Below are 19833 nucleotides of genomic sequence, written 5' to 3' on the forward strand. Positions count from 1 at the left end.
TATATATATATATATATATATATATATATATACAAGACTAATACACTGCCTGCACTGACCGAATATTGAGTAAACACTGCAACTGCTAAATGCAGAATATATACACACATATATACTGTATATATATATATATATATATATATATAGTAGACTGACTGTATATATATCAAATACACTGCCACTAACTGAATAACCTGCCTACTTAATCTAAATCAAGCTATCTCTCCGCCCACGCTAACAACACTACACACGGCCGCCGTGTAAGCAGCCTTATATAGTGTGGAGGGCATGGACTTAGTCCCACTGAGCCATGATTGGCCAAAGGCCCTCTGCCTTTGGCCAATTATGGCACTCTTAGCAGAGCGCGCTGTGATTGGCCAAAGCATGCAGGTCAGGTGCATGCTTTGGCCAATCATCATACAGTAATGCACTGCGATCTCGCAGTGCATTATGGGGCTTTCTGCATTGCTCAAATTTTCTGCGAATGCCCCATAATGTTCACTCTTCAGCGAACGGGCAAACTCCCGATGTTCGAGTCGAACTTATGTTCGACCCGAACATTGAGCTCATCCCTAGTCCTAGTTAATCTGAATTTGGTGGTAATAGCCTAAATATAGCTTCTGTATAGTTAAAATCTCTTAAAGCCATAAACATATATATAAACATATCTTAAACATATAGCATCACTTTCCTACGTATAATTTTTTTTTTTTTTTTTTTTACTCTGGTTCAAACATAGCTTATGACTAGGGATGAGCTTCGTGTTCGAGTCGAACCCATGTTCGACTCGAACATCGGCTGTTCGATCGTTCGCCGAATTGCGAACATTATGGGCCGTTCGCGCTAAATTCGTGTGGCGCGTCACGGCCCATAATTCACTGCGGCATCGCAGTGCATTGCTGGCTGATGATTGGCCAAGCATGCACTATGACCCGCATGCTTGGCCAATCACAGCGCTGTCAGTAGAGAGAGCTGTAATTGGCCAAAGCCAGGGTGGCTTTGGCCAATTATGGCTCAGGGGATTTAGTACACACCCCACACTATATAAGGCCGCCTGCACGGCGGCCCTGTGTAGTGTGTGTTCCGGTGTGCTGAGAGATAGAGAGAGAGAGAGACAGTGTCATTTGATTTGAGTTAGATAGATTAGGCAGAACAGTCAGTCAGTTAGCTGCACTTACAGTGTATTGTGTATATATATGCATCCCAGGTGTTGCATATATATATATACACTGTATTCAGTTTAGCTAGATCCGTTCCTGTTATCTTCTATCTAGACTATTTACATTTAATGCAGTGCGTCCTGCTCACAGTGTTCAGCTAGATCCGTTCCTGCTATTTACATTTAGTGCAGTGCGTCCTGCTCACAGTGTTCAGCTAGATCCGTTCCTGTTATCTTCTAGACTATTTACATTTAGTGCAGTGCGTCCTGCTCACAGTGTTCAGCTAGATCCGTTCCTGCAATTTACATTTAGTGCAGTGCGTCCTGCTCACAGTGTTCAGCTAGATCCGTTCCTGCTATTTACATTTAGTGCAGTGCGTCCTGCTCACAGTGTTCAGCTAGATCCGTTCCTGCTATTTACATTTAGTGCAGTGCGTCCTGCTCACAGTGTTCAGCTAGATCCGTTCCTGCTATTTACATTTAGTGCAGTGCGTCCTGCTCACAGTGTTCAGCTAGATCCGTTCCTGTTATCTTCTAGACTATTTACATTTAGTGCAGTGCGTCCTGCTCACAGTGTTCAGCTAGATCCGTTCCTGCAATTTACATTTAGTGCAGTGCGTCCTGCTCACAGTGTTCAGCTAGATCCGTTCCTGTTAAATTCCTACTGACCGGCAGGCTTGTCTGGTTACAGTATATAAAGCTACCTGAAGAAAATTACAGGTGTTCTATTTGATCCTATTAGTACCACGGTCAGGCAGCTAGACTATTTACATTTAGTACAGTGCGTCCTGCTCACAGTGTTCAGCTAGATCCGTTCCTGTTATCTTCCTACTGACAGGCAGGCTTGTCTGGTTACAGTATATAAAGCTACCTGAAGAAAATTACAGGTGTTCTATTTGATCCTATTAGTACCACGGTCAGGCAGCTAGACTATTTACATTTAGTACAGTGCGTCCTGCTCACAGTGTACAGCTAGATCCGTTCCTGTTATCTTCCTACTGACAGGCAGGCTTGTCTGGTTACAGTATATAAAGCTACCTGAAGAAAATTACAGGTGTTCTATTTGATCCTATTAGTACCACGGTCAGGCAGCTAGACTATTTACATTTAGTACAGTGCGTCCTGCTCACAGTGTACAGCTAGATCCGTTCCTGTTATCTTCCTACTGACAGGCAGGCTTGTCTGGTTACAGTATATAAAGCTACCTGAAGAAAATTACAGGTGTTCTATTTGATCCTATTAGTACCACGGTCAGGCAGCTAGACTATTTACATTTAGTACAGTGCGTCCTGCTCACAGTGTTCAGCTAGATCCGTTCCTGTTATCTTCCTACTGACAGGCAGGCTTGTCTGGTTACAGTATATAAAGCTACTTGAAGAAAATTACAGGTGTTCTATCCCAGCTTAGTGCAGCTACAGGCCATTAGTATGTCTGGAAGGCCAAGAAGGAGAGGCAGACAGTCACAAGCCAATAAGAGAGGGCAAGCAGGCTCTGTGTCTAGTGCTGGTCGTGGAGACGGTGCATCCTCATCAGCACGTGGCCATGGGACACGCTTGGCCTTTTTTTCGGCTGCTGGCCATGTTGAGCCGCAACATGCGGAAGACTTGGTCGAGTGGATGACCAAGCCGTCCTCATCCTCCTCATCCTCTCTCACCCATGCCCAGGGTGCTTTGTCTGGCAAAGCAGCGGCCTCTTCCCTCAGCTCAATGTCATCAGTGACTCCTTCCCTAGCTCCACCATGTCCTCATGAGGATTCCCTCGAACTGTTTGACCACAGTGTTGGGTACATGCTCCAGGAGGATGCCCAGCGTTTGGAAGGCTCTGATGACGATACTGAGCTCGATGAAGGCAGTAACATGAGCGCGGACAGAGGGGGTGCCCAAGAAGGACAGCAATCTGGCAGTCATGCTCCCCCTGCTGCAGCATACTGCCAGGTTTGCTCCAGTGATGAGGAGGGAGGGGATGATGAGGTCACTGACTCAACGTGGGTGCCTGATAGGAGAGAGGAGGAGGAGGAGGAGGAGGAGGAGGCGGCAGCACATCACCAACGAGGCAGGATGCCCTCCAGGGGCCAGCCTAAGGGCAGCACATTGACTGCATCACACCCCAAAGCTCCACATGTGCAGGGCGCTGCAGTCTCTGCGCGTTATTCAAAAAGTTCTTTGGTGTGGGCCTTTTTTGAGACGAGTGCATCAGATCGCACCGCTGCTATTTGCAACATATGTCTCAAGCGTATCTCGCGTGGCCAAAATATCTCCCGCTTGGGTACCACATGCTTGACCAGACATATGTTGACCTGCCATGCAGTTCGTTGGCAAGCGTATCTAAAAGACCCACACCAAAGAACAAAGAGGATCTCTCCTTGCTCCTCATCAGCTGAGATTTCCAACCCCACTAGACCTTCAGTCCTCTCTGAGACCTGCAGTGAGAGGAATGAAGGTGTAGAATTAGGTGTGTCACAGCCAAGTACTTGTGGGCAATCTGCTTTTGGTACACCGACGTCAGATTGTACCAGGCAAATTTCCCTGCCCCAGCTGCTGCACCGCCGAAAGAAGTTTGCTCCCAGCCATCCACATGCCCAGCGGTTGAATGCTAGCTTGGCAAAATTGCTAGCACTTCAACTGCTGCCTTTTCAGTTGGTAGACTCTGCCCCCTTCCGTGAGTTTGTGGAATGTGCGGTTCCTCAGTGGCAGGTACCCAAACGCCACTTTTTCTCACGGAAGGCGATTCCGGCTCTCTACCGGCATGTGGAAGGCAATGTCCATGCCTCGCTGGACAGGGCGGTCAGCGGTAAGGTGCATATTACCGCTGACTCATGGTCCAGCAGGCATGGACAGGGACGTTACCTAAGTTTCACGGCGCATTGGGTGACTCTGCTGGCAGCTGGGAAGGATGCAGGACAAGGTGCAGTAGTGTTGGAGGTTGTTCCGCCACCACGCCTCCAAAATGCTGATTGTGACACACCTCTCTCCTCCACCCCCTCCTCTTCTTCTTCCTCCATGGCCTCTTCCTCGGAACCAGCGGTGCTCCGTAGGCGTTCAAGGGGCTACGCAAGTACGCAGGCCAAAAGATGCCATGCGGTGCTTGAGCTGGTGTGCTTGGGGGACAGGAGCCACACTGGGGCAGAGGTTCTGTCAGCTCTGCAGGGGCAGGTTCAGAGGTGGTTGACGCCACGCCAACTTAAGGCAGGAATGGTGGTTTGCGACAATGGCACCAACCTCCTCTCTGCCCTCCGACAGGGACAAATGACCCATGTGCCCTGTTTGGCTCACGTCCTTAACTTGGTGGTGCAGCGGTTCTTGGGCAGGTACCCGGGCTTACAGGATGTCCTGAGGCAGGCCAGGAAAGTCTGTGTGCATTTCCGCCGGTCATATAATGCCAGTGCTCGGCTGACGGACCTCCAAAAGGAGTTTAACCTGCCCAAGAACCGCCTAATCTGTGACATGCCCACCAGGTGGAACTCAACGTTGGCCATGCTGCAGCGGCTGCACACGCAGCAGAGGGCCATCAATGAGTACCTGTGCGACTATGGCACCAGGACAGGGTCAGGGGAGCTTGGTTTTTTTTCCCCACGCCAGTGGGCCATGATCAGGGATGCATGCACTGTGCTGTCACCATTCGAGGAGGCCACGAGGATGGTGAGCAGTGACAGTGCATGCATCAGTGACACTGTCCCCCTTGTCCACCTGTTGGAGCACACGCTGCGTGGAATAATGGACAGGGCACTTGAGGCAGAACAGAGGCAGGAAGAGGAGGACTTCCTTAGCTCTCAAGGCCCCCTTTATCCAGACAGTGTTCCTGCATGCCCGCCGATCACACAGGAAGAGGACGAGGAGGAAGAGGAGGAGGAGGAAGATTGTGTCAGTATGGAGGTGGAGCCTGGCACTCAGCATCAGCAGCAGTCTTTAAGGGATCAGTCCCAAGAAACACATGGACTTGTACGTGGCTGGGAGGAGGTGGCTGCGGACCATGTCGTTCTTAGTGACCCAGAGGACTCCGGACCGAATGCCTCAGCAAACCTACGCTGCATGGCCTCCCTGATCCTGCAAAGCCTGCGTAAGGATCCTCGTATTCGTGGTATCAAGGAGAAGGACCAATACTGGCTGGCAACCCTCCTTGATCCACGTTACAAGGGTAAGGTTGCGGACCTTATCTTGCCATCGCAGAGGGAGCAGAGGATGAAACATCTTCGGGAGGCCTTGCAGAAAGGTCTGTGCAACGCGTTCCCAGAGACTGGGAGGTTACAAACTCCTGTTTCTGGACAACGTGTTGCTGAGGCTTCGGTCAGTCAAAGAAGGAGCGGTGGAGAAGGTGGCCGTCTGACCGATGCGTTCAGACAATTTTTTGGTCCGCAGCCCCAAGGTATGATCGGTTCCAGCAACCATCGCCAGCGTCTGTTTTACATGGTGCAGGAATACCTAGGGGCAAGATCAGACTTGGACACCTTTCCCACCGAAAATCCTCTGGGTTACTGGGTCTTGAGGATGGATCACTGGCCAGAGCTTGCACAGTATGCAATTGAGCTACTGGCCTGTCCTGCATCCAGCGTTCTTTCGGAACGCACATTCAGTGCTGCTGGAGGCGTGGTAACCGATCACAGGGTGCGTCTGTCCACCGACTCGGTCGATCGGCTGACCTTCATAAAAATGAATGAGTCTTGGATCACCACCAGCTACCAAGCACCTGATGCTGATGTAACCGAATAATTTTTTTTGAAATCTCAGATCCCTTCAAAGACTGCCTATGCTGATGCTGAGTGACTATCCCTGAGTAATTATCCTCTTCCTCCTCAATCATCACGCTGATAGCTTGTAAGAACATTTTTGGTTCTGGGCGCCACCACCAGTGCCTAAGGCACAATTTTTCAGCCCCTGTTTAACAGGGGCGTGTAATTACAATTTTTGATGTAATACTTTGCAGCAGGGCTCATTCCTGCATTCCAACTAGAGTGTCTGTGAGGGGTTGCAGTGTTGTGGCACCAGCACCAGTGCCTAGGGCCCAATTTTTCTGCCCCTGTCTAACAGGGGCGTGTAATTACAATTTTTGATGCAATACTTTGCAGCAGGGCTCGTTCCTGCGTTCCAACTAGAGTGTCTGTGAGGGGTTGCAGTGTTGTGGCACCAGCACCAGTGCCTAAGGCCCAATTTTTCTGCCCCTGTCTAACAGGGGCGTGTAATTACAATTTTTGATGCAATACTTTGCAGCAGGGCTCGTTCCTGCGTTCCAACTAGAGTGTCTGTGAGGGGTTGCAGTGTTGTGGCACCAGCACCAGTGCCTAAGGCCCAATTTTTCTGCCCCTGTCTAACAGGGGCGTGTAATTACAATTTTTGAAGCAATAATTTGCAGCAGGGCTCGTTCCTGCGTTCCAACTAGAGTGTCTGTGAGGGGTTGCAGTGTTGTGGCACCAGCACCAGTGCCTAAGGCCTAATTTTTCAGCTCCTGTTCAACAGGGGCATGTAATTACAATTCTTGATCTAATATTTCACAGCAGGGCCCTGTGAGGGCTTACAGTGTTGTGGCCACAGCAACACCTAAGGCCCAAATTTCTGCTGAGTATATAGGGCAGGACCCTACTTTCAAACATCTAACTTACAAACGACTCCTACTTGCAAACGGAAGGAGACAACAGGAAGTGAGATGAAATCTACCCCTAGGAAGGGAAATTCTCTCCTGTAAGAGTTAATATGGGAAAACAAGTTCTCCTTTCCACTGATGCTTTCCAATCCTTGTTCCACAAAAAAACCCAAATTTTCAAAAAACATTTTTCATTGGGACAAAAAAGTGAGGTGAAATCTTCTGAAGAGGAGGAAAGACAGCAAAACAAATGTCACAGGGGTGATAACCCTTCCCTATGTTTTCCAAAAAGCTTAGAAAAGATTTTTTGGCTGGAGCTAAACACGTTAAAAATGTTCAAAATTACAAACAGATTCTACTTAACAACAAACCTACAGTCCCTGTCTTGTTTGCACCGCCTGTATACTGCTGTTCAGAGTATATAGGGCCTGGTGGCCCCACACCTTTCCTTATTTTAATTTGGGTGCGGGGTTCCCCTTAATATCCATACAAGACCCAAAGGGACTGGTAATGGACTGGGGGGTACCCATGCCGTTTGTCTCACTGATTTTCATCCATATTGCCATGACCCGACATGACATTAAACCCGCAAGCAGTTTTAAATGAGATTTTTTCCTTTAAAAATGACATTTGGTGCAGGGACTGTTCTAAACATGGGAAACACGCGTCACTTTACAGGCATACTATAGACACCCCCCAGGTACGATATTTAAAGGAATATTTCACTTTTTTTTTTTTACTTTAACCACTTGAGCCCCGGACCATTATGCTGCCTAAGGACCAGAGGTCTTTTTCCAATTTGGCACTGCGTCGCTTTAACTGCTAATTGCGCGGTCATGCAATGCTGTACCCAAACGAAATTTGCGTCCTTTTCTTCCCACAAATAGAGCTTTCTTTTGATGGTATTTGATCACCTCTGCGGTTTTTATTTTTTGCGCTATAAACGGAAAAAGACCGAAAATTTTGAAAAAAAATGATATTTTCTACTTTTTGTTATAAAAAAAATCCAATAAACTAAATTTTAGTCATACATTTAGGCCAAAATGTATTCGGCCACATGTCTTTGGTAAAAAAAATGTCAATAAGCGTATATTTATTGGTTTACGCAAAAGTTATAGCGTCTACAAACTAGGGTACATTTTCTGTAATTTACACAGCTTTTAGTTTATGACTGCCTATGTCATTTCTTGAGGTGCTAAAATGGCAGGGCAGTACAAAACCCCCCCAAGTGACCCCATTTTGGAAAGTAGACACCCCAAGGAAATTGCTGAGAGGCATGTTGAACCCATTGAATATTTATTTTTTTTGTCCCAAGTGATTGAATAATGACAAAAAAAAAAAAAATATTTACAAAAAGTTGTCACTAAATGATATATTGCTCACACAGGCCATGGGCCTATGTGGAATTGCACCCCAAAATACATTCAGCTGCTTCTCCTGAGTATGGAGATACCACATGTGTGGGACTTTTTGGGAGCCTAGCCGCGTACGGGGCCCCGAAAACCAATCACCACCTTCAGGATTTCTAAGGGTGTAAATTTTTGATTTTACTCCTCACTACCTATCACAGTTTCGGAGGCCATGGAATGCCCAGGTGGCACAAAACCCCCCAAAATGACCCCATTTTGGAAAGTAGACACCCCAAGCTATTTGCTGAGAGGCATATTGAGTCCATGGAATATTTTATATTTTGACACAAGTTGTGGGAAAGTGACACTTTTTTTTTTTTTTTTTTTTTTTTTGCATAAAGTTGTCACTAAATGATATATTGCTCACACAGACCATGGGCATATGTGGAATTGCACCCCAAAATACATTTAGCTGCTTCTCCTGAGTATGGGGATACCACATGTGTGGGACTTTTTGGGAGCCTAGCCGCGTACGGGACCCCGAAAACCAATCACCGCCTTCAGGATTTCTAAGGGTGAAAATTTTTGATTTCACTCTTCACTGCCTATCACAGTTTCGGAGGCCATGGAATGCCCAGGTGGCACAAAACCCCCCCAAATGACCCCATTTTGGAAAGTAGACACCCCAAGCTATTTGCTGAGAGGCATGGTGAGTATTTTGCAGCTCTCATTTGTTTTTGAAAATGAAGAAAGACAAGAAAAAACATTTTTTTTTTTCTTTTTTCAATTTTCAAAACTTTGTGACAAAAAGTGAGGTCTGCAAAATACTCACTATACCTCTCAGCAAATAGCTTGGGGTGTCTACTTTCCAAAATGGGGTCATTTGGGGGGGGTTTGTGCCACCTGGGCTTTCCATGGCCTCCGAAACTGTGATAGGCAGTGAAGAGTGAAATCAAAAATTCACGCCCTTAGAAAGCCTGAAGGCGGTGATTGGTTTTCGGAGCCCCGTACGCGGCTAGGCTCCCAAAAAGTCTCACACATGTGGTATCCCCGTACTCAGGAGAAGCAGCAGAATGTATTTTGGGGTGTAATTTCACATATTTCCATGGCATGTTTGAGCAATATAACATTTAGTGACAACTTTGTGCAAAAAAAAAAAAAAAAAAAAAAAATGTGTCTCTTTCCCGCAACTTGCGTCGCAATATAAAATATTCCATGGACTCGACATGCCTCTCAGCAAATAGCTTGGGGTGTCTACTTTCCAAAATGGGGTCATTTGGGGGGGTTTTGAACTGTCCTGGCATTTTATGCACAACATTTAGAAGCTTATGTCACACATCACCCACTCTTCTAACCACTTGAAGACAAAGCCCTTTCTGACACTTATTGTTTACATGAAAAAGTTATTTTTTTTTTGCAAAAAAATTACTTTGAACCCCCAAACATTATATATTTTTTTAAAGCAAATGCCCTACAGATTAAAATGGTGGGTGTTTCATTTTTTTTTTTCACACAGTATTTGCGCAGCGATTTTTCAAACGCATTTTTTGGGGAAAAAACACACTTTTTTAAATTTTAATGCACTAAAACACACTATATTGCCCAAATGTTTGATGAAATAAAAAAGATGATCTTAGGCCGAGTACATGGATACCAAACATGACATGCTTTAAAATTGCGCACAAACGTGCAGTGGCAACAAAATAAATACATTTTTAAAAGCCTTTAAAAGCCTTTACAGGTTACCACTTTAGATCTACAGAGGAGGTCTACTGCAAAAATTACTGCCCTCGATCTGACCTTCGCGGTGATACCTCACATGCATGGTGCAATTGCTGTTTACGTTTGACGACAGACCGCCGATTGCGTTCGCCTTAGCGCGAGAGCAGGGGGCGACAGGGGTGTTTTTTTTTTTTTTCTTTATTATTTTTCTGCTTTTTTTATCTTATTTTTAAACTGTTCCTTTCATATTTTTTTTTTTTAATCATTTTTATTGTTATCTCGGGGAATGTAAATATCCCCTATGATAGCAATAGGTAGTGACAGGTACTCTTTTTTGAAAAAATTGGGGTCTATTAGACCCTAGATCTCTCCTCTGCCCTCAAAGCATCTGACCACACCAAGATCGGTATGATAAAATGCTTCCCCAATTTCCCAATGGCGCTATTTACATCCGGCGAAATCTAAGTCATAAAATGCTCGTAGCTTCCGGTTTCTTAGGCCATAGAGATGTTTGGAGCCACTCTGGTCTCTGATCAGCTCTATGGTCAGCTGGCTGAATCACCGGCTGCATTCTCAGGTTCCCTGTTGAGACAGGAGAGCCAGAGAAAAACACGGAAGACGGTGGGGGGGGGGGCATTCCCTCCCACGGCTTGTAAAAGCAGTCTAGAGGCTAATTAGCCGCTAGGATTGCTTTTACATGAAAGCCGACCGCTGGCTGAAAAGAATGATACCAAGATGATACCTAAACCTGCAGGCATCATTCTGGTATAACCACTCAAAGTCGTGAATGGCGTACCTGAAGACAAAAAAATGGTTAACAATAAAGCACAGTAAACGGTAAAGTATAAAAAATTGCATACCTGAAAAAGCAAACATGATAAAACATAATAACAATAAAACATTGCAGAATAGAATACAGTAAAAAAGAGCAGAACAATAGAGAGAGAATAGAGAGAGAGAGAACAATAAAACGACAACTATTTTTTTTTATTTTATATATATATTTTTTTTTTTACACTTTTTTTGTAACTAACTTTTGTAACTGTAACCGGTTCCAGGTTCGGGTCTCTCAAAATGCGATGGCATCTTGGGAGACCCTGTGAAAGTGTGCCTAGTCTGTGCAATGCTGTACCCTACGCTAATACTCAACTAGTGTATGGTAGCGTTCAAAACATTCACCAATGCAAAGACCAGGATTGTCAGGACAGGAGGGACAATAATAGCGGGTGTCACGCCTATATCCGCGCTTGCTGCAGACACAACATCTTTTTTGGGGGTTTGTTGGGTAGGGGTACTCGGGAGGACATAAAGAAAATGCCTCTCATGCAGCCGACTGCATTTGGTTGGGGATGTGAATGGGGGAAGTACGGGTGCTGCAGAAGTGGTGGGTTCCCAATTAAGATTGGCGAATGCAGCAGGAAGGGCACTATGGGCACGACGGGCCTGTTTGTCCTCTTCTTGGTGGCAGCGGGACACTACTTGTGCTTGCCACCTCACCAGCTTGAACTGCACTTATGGGACTCGCCACGTCACCAAGTGTTACTGCAGTGCTGGTTTGACTACGACCGGGGTGTACTAGGCCGCTGGTGCTTGCCAGTTCACCAAAACGCTACCAAAAAAACTGTTAGCGATCGCAGGGATCAGGCCTGACTCTGCGAACGCTGCAGTTATGCGTTTAGTGTTTTGTAAGTGTCAGTGATCGATCGATACTGCACTTGGGTGGGCTGGGCTGGGCCGGGCGGAGGGGCAAAACACAGGTGCTAGCAGGTATCTGGGCTGATCCCGCTAACACTGCGTTTTTGGGAACCCTAAACTGCTGGGGACGCTAGTATAGATCTGATCGGATCAGATATTGATCCGTTCAGATACTATACCACTAAGGGAGGTGTATGCTGCGTGCGTGGGTGTTAGCGGTACTGGCGCTAACCTGATGCTGCCTGGGGCTGGTGCTTGCCAGTTCACCAAAACGCCACCAAAAAAACTGTTAGCGATCGCAGGGATCAGGCCTGACTCTGCGAACGCTGCAGTTATGCGTTTAGTGTTTTGTAAGGGACAGTGATCGATCGATACTGCATTTGGGTGGGCCGGGCCGGGCGGAGGGGCAAAACGCAGGTGCTAGCAGGTATCTGGGCTGATCCCGCTAACACTGCGTTTTTGGGAACCCTAAACTGCTGGGGACGCTAGTATAGATCTGATCGGATCAGATATTGATCCGTACAGATACTATACCACTAAGGGAGGTGTACGGTGCGTGCGTGGGTGTTAGCGCTACTGGCGCTAACCTGACGCTGCCTGGTGCTTGCTTGCCAGTTCACCAAAATGCTACCAAAAAAACTGTTAGCGATCGCAGGGATCAGGCCTGACTCTGCGAACGCTGCAGTTATGCGTTTAGTGTTTTGTAAGTGACAGCGATCGATCGATACTGCACTTGGGTGGGCCGGGCGGAGGGGCAAAACGCAGGTGCTAGCGGGTATCTGGGCTGATCCCGCTAACACTGCGTTTTTGGGAACCCTAAACTGCTGGGGACACTAGTATAGATCTGATCGGATCAGATATTGATCTGTACAGATACTATACCACTAAGGGAGGCGTATGCTGCGTGCGTGGGTGTTAGCGGTACTGGCGCTAATCTGACACTGCCTGGGGCGACGCATATCACCGCCGGGCGATCAGGGGGCTAAACCTTTATTCGGTAATAAACGGCGGGTGCCCTGACACTATAAAAAATAAACAAACTAACCAGCGTCAACCGTAACGTTTATACGGTGATCAGTGGTGAAAGGGTTAACTAGGGGGCAATCAAGGGGTTAAAACATTTATTAGATAGTATATGGGGGTCCCTGACACTATAAAACGCTGACGGCGAACCTAAATATTTACGTCCCTAACTAGCGTCACCAGCGACACTAATACAGCGATCAGAAAAATGATCGCTTAGCAACACTGGTGACAGGGGGTGATCAAGGGGTTAAAACTTTATTAGGGGGGGTTAGGGGGGTATCCTAGACCTAAAGGGGGGTAATACTAACTGTCCCAACACTGTAACTGTCACAAACTGACACTATGCAGTAATCAGAAAAAAAAAAAAAAAAAAAAAAAAAAACCTGCTGGTGTCAGTTTGTGACAGGGGGGGGGGGGTGATTGGGGGGGGATCGGGGGGCGATCGGGGGGGGGATCGGGGTGTTTTGTGTGCCTGGCATGTTCTACTGTGTGTGTAGTGTGTTGTGCACTTACATTGATGTCTTCTCCCCTCGGCGCTGGAACGGAATACCGAGCTGAGGGGAGATGACATCATTTCCTTTGCTGCTGTTTAGCATACAGCAGCAAAGGAGTGTTCCCATTGGCCGGCGGCGATCGCGAGGGGGGGGCCACGAACGGATGGCCTCCCCCTCATCTCGGATCGCCGGGGAACAGAACGGGACCGCCTCGGGCGGCGGGGGGGGGGTCCGATCGGACCCCCCACCCGCGGAAGGCAAATCACGTACATGTACGTGATTTTGCCTGCCCGTGCCGCTTTGCCGACGTAAATCGGCGTTAGGCGGTCCTTAAGTGGTTAAGCATCATTAAAATCACTGCTCCCGAAAAAACGGCCGTTTTTAAAAGTTTTTTTTGCATTGATACATGTCCCCTGGGGTAGGACCCGGGTCCCCAAACCCTTTTTAGGACAATACCATGCAAATTAGCCTTTAAAATGAGCACTTTTGATTTCGAACGTTCGAGTCCCATAGACGTCAATGGGGTTCTAACGTTCGTGCGAACTTTCGGTCCGTTCGCGGGTTCTGGTGCGAACCGAACCGGGGGGTGTTCGGCTCATCCCTACTTATGACAGTGAAACAACAGTTTACAACTTACATGCAAAATAGATACTCGAAGTGCTATTGGTATTGATGACTTCTCAAAGCAGAATAGGATATATTTTTTGCAAGTAGTACAGTAGACTGTGTGTGCCTTCAATCTAATTAAAACATACAGAAAAAATCAATGTATATATTTGGTCTATTCGTATCTCCCTCCATTAAAGTTCATGAGATTTACATGAGTTTTAACCTTGTCAAGGGAATTCATTCTCCTCCAGTGAAACCCTTTGGTGAATGCTTACGCTGCACATATCCAATTTGTTGTCAACTATGCATACCCAATTATATTCCTGATAGTCTATGCATGCTTGATTTGTCCTTGTCTGCTTATTTATATCCTTCTCCTGTCCATGTGCCTGCTCACAGAATTTGATCTTCTATTCTTTTTTATCCTCATGCAAATTTTTTTTTTCTTGGTCAATCTATTTGGTTTTTTTTATGCTTTTAGACTTATGTCCTGGACACTGATTAGATTACTGTACCAGCTATATTTTATTTAAATCAAACCTTTTACATTCAATTTAAAATGTTATTGCTGCCTTTGGTGGCACCATTGTTAAAGTGTCATTAAACACAGACTATGAAAAACTCTCATTACACGCTATATAACCGAATGTGCATACTCACAAGGCGACTAAAGCATTAATTTTGTTTAGAGTGAAATACACCTGGTGGATACTGCCTTCAGCTGTCCCTCCCATCTTCTCTTTGTCCCCACTGCAGCCTGAGAGTGTGTAGAGCAGCTGTTGTCCTCTACAGAGCATGCTCAATTCCAGTTCCCTTCTAAGATCATCATTTCCTGCTTTTTCTATGCAGCTCACATGACTATGAGTGAGGTCAGAGCATATTGGCCCAATAAAGGATGATGAGGGGAATTTGGTTACAAAAGACAAAAAGAAGGCAACAGTTTTAAATATTCTTCTCCTCAGTCTTCACAAAAGTAAAAAGGGGGATATAGTAACCAAGACTGCAATGTTAATAACAAGGTCACAGAATGTACCCTTGTGGCTAACAGGCCAGTGTCACAAATAGACTTGAAAAACTTAACCCAAATAAATCACCAGGACCAGATGGCTTACACCTGAGGGTCCTTAAGGAACTTAGGGACAGTTTAATGGCTGGAATTGTACCAGCTGATTGGAGGAAATCCAATGTGGTACCAATATTTAAAAAAGGACCGAGATATATCCCTGGAAACTACAGACCAGTCAGTCTAACATCAATAGTTTGTAAGCTAATGGAGGAGATGATAAGGGATTATATCCAAGAATTTGCTGATGAAAACAGTATCATTAGTAGTAATCAGCATGGATTCGTGACGGATCGTTTTTGCCAGACTAGTCTGTTATCATTATTTGAGGAAGTGAGCTGCCATATAGATAAAGGAAGGCCTGTGGATGTGATATTTCTGGATTTTACAAAGGCATTTGGTGCAGTTCCCCACAAACGTTTACTTTACAAACTGAGGCCTGTTGGCATGGACCATAGGGTATGTACCTGGATAAAAAAATAGTTACGGGGTGAGTCCAAAGGGTGGTGATAAACAGTGAGTACTCAAAATATTCCAGTGTGGTAAGTGGGGCCCCCCAAGGATCTGTACAAAGCTAAGCATGGCAATAACTTCACAGCAAGATGTGGAAACCTTACAGGAGGGCCTCAACAAAATAATGGGCTGGGCAACTACATGGCAAATTAAGTTTAATGTTGAAAAATGCAACAAAGCTAATAAAGGGACTGGAGGATGTCAGTTATGGGGAAAGACTACAAGCATTAAACTTATTCTCTCTGGAGAAGAGACGCTTGAGAGGAGATATGATAGCAATATACAAATACTTTATTGGTGACCCTAGCTTAGGGAAAAAACTTTTCTGTGGGAGGGAGTTTAAAAAGACATGCAGCCATTCATTGAAATAGGAAGAGAAGCAGTTTAACCTTAAACTGTGTAGATGATTCTTTACTGTCAGGATGTGGAATTCTCTTCCACAAGCAGTGGTATCAGCAGGGAGCATCAATAGTTTAAAAAAACTATTAGATGGGCATCCTAACGATCACAACATACAGGGGTATGCGATTTACTATTGACATAAACACATACACACAACACAGGTTGAACTGGATGGACTAGTTTCTTTATTCAACCTTACCAACTATGTAACTATGAAGCAGTGTTTCTCAACTAGGGTTTCATAGAACCCTATGATTCTGCAAGAAGTCCCCAGGGGTCTCACCGTGAAACAAAATCGTGGTGGATGTATACTGCCTAATATTGTTTCCAATGTTGTTCATAATGCGCACTGACAGTCAGTAGTGGCAGCCTGCATTGATACCCGATACCTTCTCTATAGTTCCGGCCCCTATAAAGTCAGAGGGTGGGGCCCAGAGTAGTACAGAGAGCGGGAGCAGAAGAAGGAGGTGGCGGCTTTCTGTGACAGCTCTGAGCACAGAGATGGGAGCACGTGGCTTGCATTGGGAGGTGAGATCCTACAGCTGCGGTGACACAGAATGCAAGCGGTGGTGGTGGAAGGAGGGCAGAGAGCCAAGAGCCGCTGAAGCACATGGCTGGATTGGTAGGTGAGATCCTGTTACAGCCGTGGCATTGAAGAGTGTGGGGGGGGGAGCAGAGAGCCGCCATAGCACATGGCTGGATGGGGGGTGAGATCTTCTTGAGATGCAGTTTGCGGGAGGAGGCAAGAGATGACATCCAGTGTATGGCAGCCGTGATGCAGACAGCAGAGAGCGGGAGCACACAGCTGGATCAGATTGAATGTAGCAGGATGTGAGATGCTACTAGCATTTTTATTATTATGCCATAACTGTACATAAAACTATTATGATATCACTTCCTGCTACAATGAGTCTCTTCCAGCCACTTGCTCCCACTCTCTGCATTCAGCACATACACTGGACGTCACCTCCTCATCCAGCCATGTGCTTCATCTACATGTTCCATGAGCTGTAGGTTGCCCGAGATCTCTTTTTGCCAAGGATTTCTTGAAGGCAAAAAGGTTAAGAAACACCGCTAAAGAGTCACACGTGTGGGTGTATACACCTGTGGTGGTCCGACTATAAGGGGCACAGGGGTGCCGCTCCCCTAATCCATGCATCCGGCCCCTAATCTACATGCAGGACGGTGGACACATGGATTCCAATTGGGTTTTTTATTTTTTTTTGAAGCACATGATTAGAGGCTCTAATTGGATTTTAAAAAGTTGGGCTCGGGGCGCAGAATCACTATAGAATCGCTATTGTCTTCCTGAATCTCCTCCAGGCCAATCAGGAAGTGGGTCCTGAGACTCGATTGGCCGAGAGGCGAAGCGACTGTATTGGCCGCTGAGAAGGAAGTTGCAGGAGGAAGCCGCTGTGAAGCCGCTGAGGAGGAGGAGACGCAGGAAGGATCCGAAGCTGCCCATGACCTAGATAGAGTAAGTGTGGGGCTGGTGGGCGGATGAGCGAGCGATGGGGAGATCGACCGACCAGCCGGGGGGGTGTGGTTTGTTTGCCACCCCCCCAAAATGGAGCACAAGCCGCCACTGGAATACACAGTGGTAAATGACACTCCCCTCCCTCCCTCCCTCCTCCTCCATATCCTCCTACTGTTAAACACTATGGGGTCAGGATATAGTATGCTCATTGATTACATTCACTAAGAAACACACAAAAATGCTTTGTTTTAATATACAGTAAAATCTTGGATTGCGAGCATAATTTGTTCTGGAAACATGCTTTTAATACAAAGCACTCGTATATCAAAGCAAATTTCCCCATAAGAAATAATGGAAACTCAGATGATTCATTCCACAACCATTTATTCATAAGTCCTTCAGTTTAAAGTCCATATAAAAAGATTATAGCAATGTAGGTTGTAGGTTGTGTAACCATAAAATGTCTATCCACAAATGGCAGCCTCCACAAGGGGATTAGAAGCAAAATCCAGCAAGAGCTACAGAGTATAGAAGAGGGTGTCTAAGTGTAGCAATATGGTTACATTTAATGAAGGTACAACATTTAGCAACTCACATGGCTGATGATTAAAAGAGGCACATCTAAGTATGCAGGCATCCGGGGTAAAGCTGTCCACATAGACCATCCTCTGCGCTGCCAACGATGTCATCCCTTCCATGCTGTACTCCACGAGTGCTTCAAGCCTCACTCCCAGATCGCTCTACTGGAGGGTAGTCTTCCCGGTCATGATTGCAGACTGACAGCGGTGAGAGCCGGTGGTGCAGAGGATGGTCTATGTGGACAGCTTTACCACGTATGCCTGCATACTTAGATGTGCCTCTTTTTTTATCTTTTTATTGACTAATATGCAAAAACAACATATTGGTACAACATCAAACACGCTCAACATAAGCGTTAAGAATTACAGTGTTTGGTACATAAATATACAAGAAGCACATGTGCACAGTTGTATATTCCTTAATGTCCAGTTCTAATAAAGAGTAATTGCCTACAAGTACAAAGTAATTTGGTTTCATTATTACATTGTTCCCAGTACAAAATCCTATTTTCCCATCCTCACACATTTTAAGCATAGAGAAGAAGTTGCTCACAGACCAGAAATGGTTAGAGTGGAGGAGCACCAGATGTTCCACACCTTATCATATTTGCTAGGACAACCCCTACGCGCTCAAAAATATTTTTTTCATATGGTAGTATCTGATTCATCATCTGAATCTATTGACAGGTAGAAGGCGGAGCAGACTGATTCCATTTAAGCGCAATAGCCTTTCGAGCCAAGAATAGTGTTTCTCTCAGCATTATTCAAGTAAACTTTGGCTAGTGTTCTTCATCAAGTATACTCAATAGGAATATATTTCCCGCATTGCCAATAGTCAGAAGCAGGCTGTGCGGTCGCTGAAAGAATTGGAGGATGAGCTTCGAAAAAAAGAGGCCTGCTATGTTGCCACCCCTACCCCCCTTAATTATGGTAATTGGCAGTTTGCTTTACGGTCGGTTGAGCTCCTTAGAATAGACATGACAAAAAAATCAATGCTTAGCACTGCCCAGAGGATCTTCGAATACGGAGACAAAAATGGCAAGCTACTGTCGTGGTTGTCCCGGGGCCAGAACCCTAGCACCCATATTGGATGTGTCAGAGATGAGGAGGTGTTCCTCTCACGAACAGGGACGACATTCTTGCTAGGTTTGTGAGATATTATGGTTCCCTTTATTCTACTAGGGTGGATTATGACTCGGAGGAACTTGGGGCCTACTTGGATAGGGTTGATTTTCCGTCCCTGTCCCGGGAGGCCAGAGAGAACTTGGAAAAAAATATCACATTGGAAGAGGTCCAGATCGCTATGGCCCAGATGCAACCTGGGAAGACTCCTGGTGCAGATGGCATTCCGATCGAATTTTATACCACTTATCAAGAGTTTCTGGCTCCTAGGCTCACGGGGTTGTTTGCGCAATTTGCTGAGCTCGGGTCATTACCAGAGTCTATGTCTGAAGCGGTAATTGTGCTGGTGCCCAAGCCGGGTAAGGATCCCGAGGACTGCGCGTCGTATCGACCGATTTCCTTAATCAACGTCGATGCTAAGCTATTGGCCAAAATACTGCAAATCGCCTGGCGCAGGTCCTGGATGACCTGGTACATGTGGACCAGACGGGATTCATGCCCGGTAAGGGCACTGACATAAACTTAAGGAGACTACAGCTTAACCTGTCCATCCCTCATGAGAATGCTGGATCCAGAGTGATTGCCTCACTCGACGCCGAAAAGGCGTTCGATTCGGTCGAGTGGGGCTACCTCTGGGAGGTCCTGGGTAGATTCGGGTTCGGCCCCCATTTTTTGCACTGGCTACGGCTGCTTTATGATGGACCTTCTGCTTGTGTTAGGGCCAATGGGGGAGTTTCAGAGGGGTTTCGTCTACAACGGGGTACGCGTCAGGGTTGCCCCCTCTCCCCGTCCCTCTTTGCCCTGGCGCTGGAACCCCTGGCCATCTTGCTCAGGGCGTCCCCGGAGGTGGAGGGGCTGCGTATAGGCTCCTTGGAGGAGAAGGTGTCTTTATACGCCGATGACGCCTTGCTATACCTGCACGACGCAGACTCCTCCTTGCGCGCTGCTCTGGAGCTCTTCGACGGGTTTGGTCGGTTTTCGGGAGTGAGAATAAATTGGACCAAGTCTGTGTTGTTTCCTCTCGACCCCCTGGCGCGGGCCACGGCGGCC

Source organism: Aquarana catesbeiana, linkage group LG01 (genome assembly GCF_042186555.1).
Source record: "Aquarana catesbeiana isolate 2022-GZ linkage group LG01, ASM4218655v1, whole genome shotgun sequence".
In the NCBI taxonomy this organism is placed as follows: domain Eukaryota; kingdom Metazoa; phylum Chordata; class Amphibia; order Anura; family Ranidae; genus Aquarana; species Aquarana catesbeiana.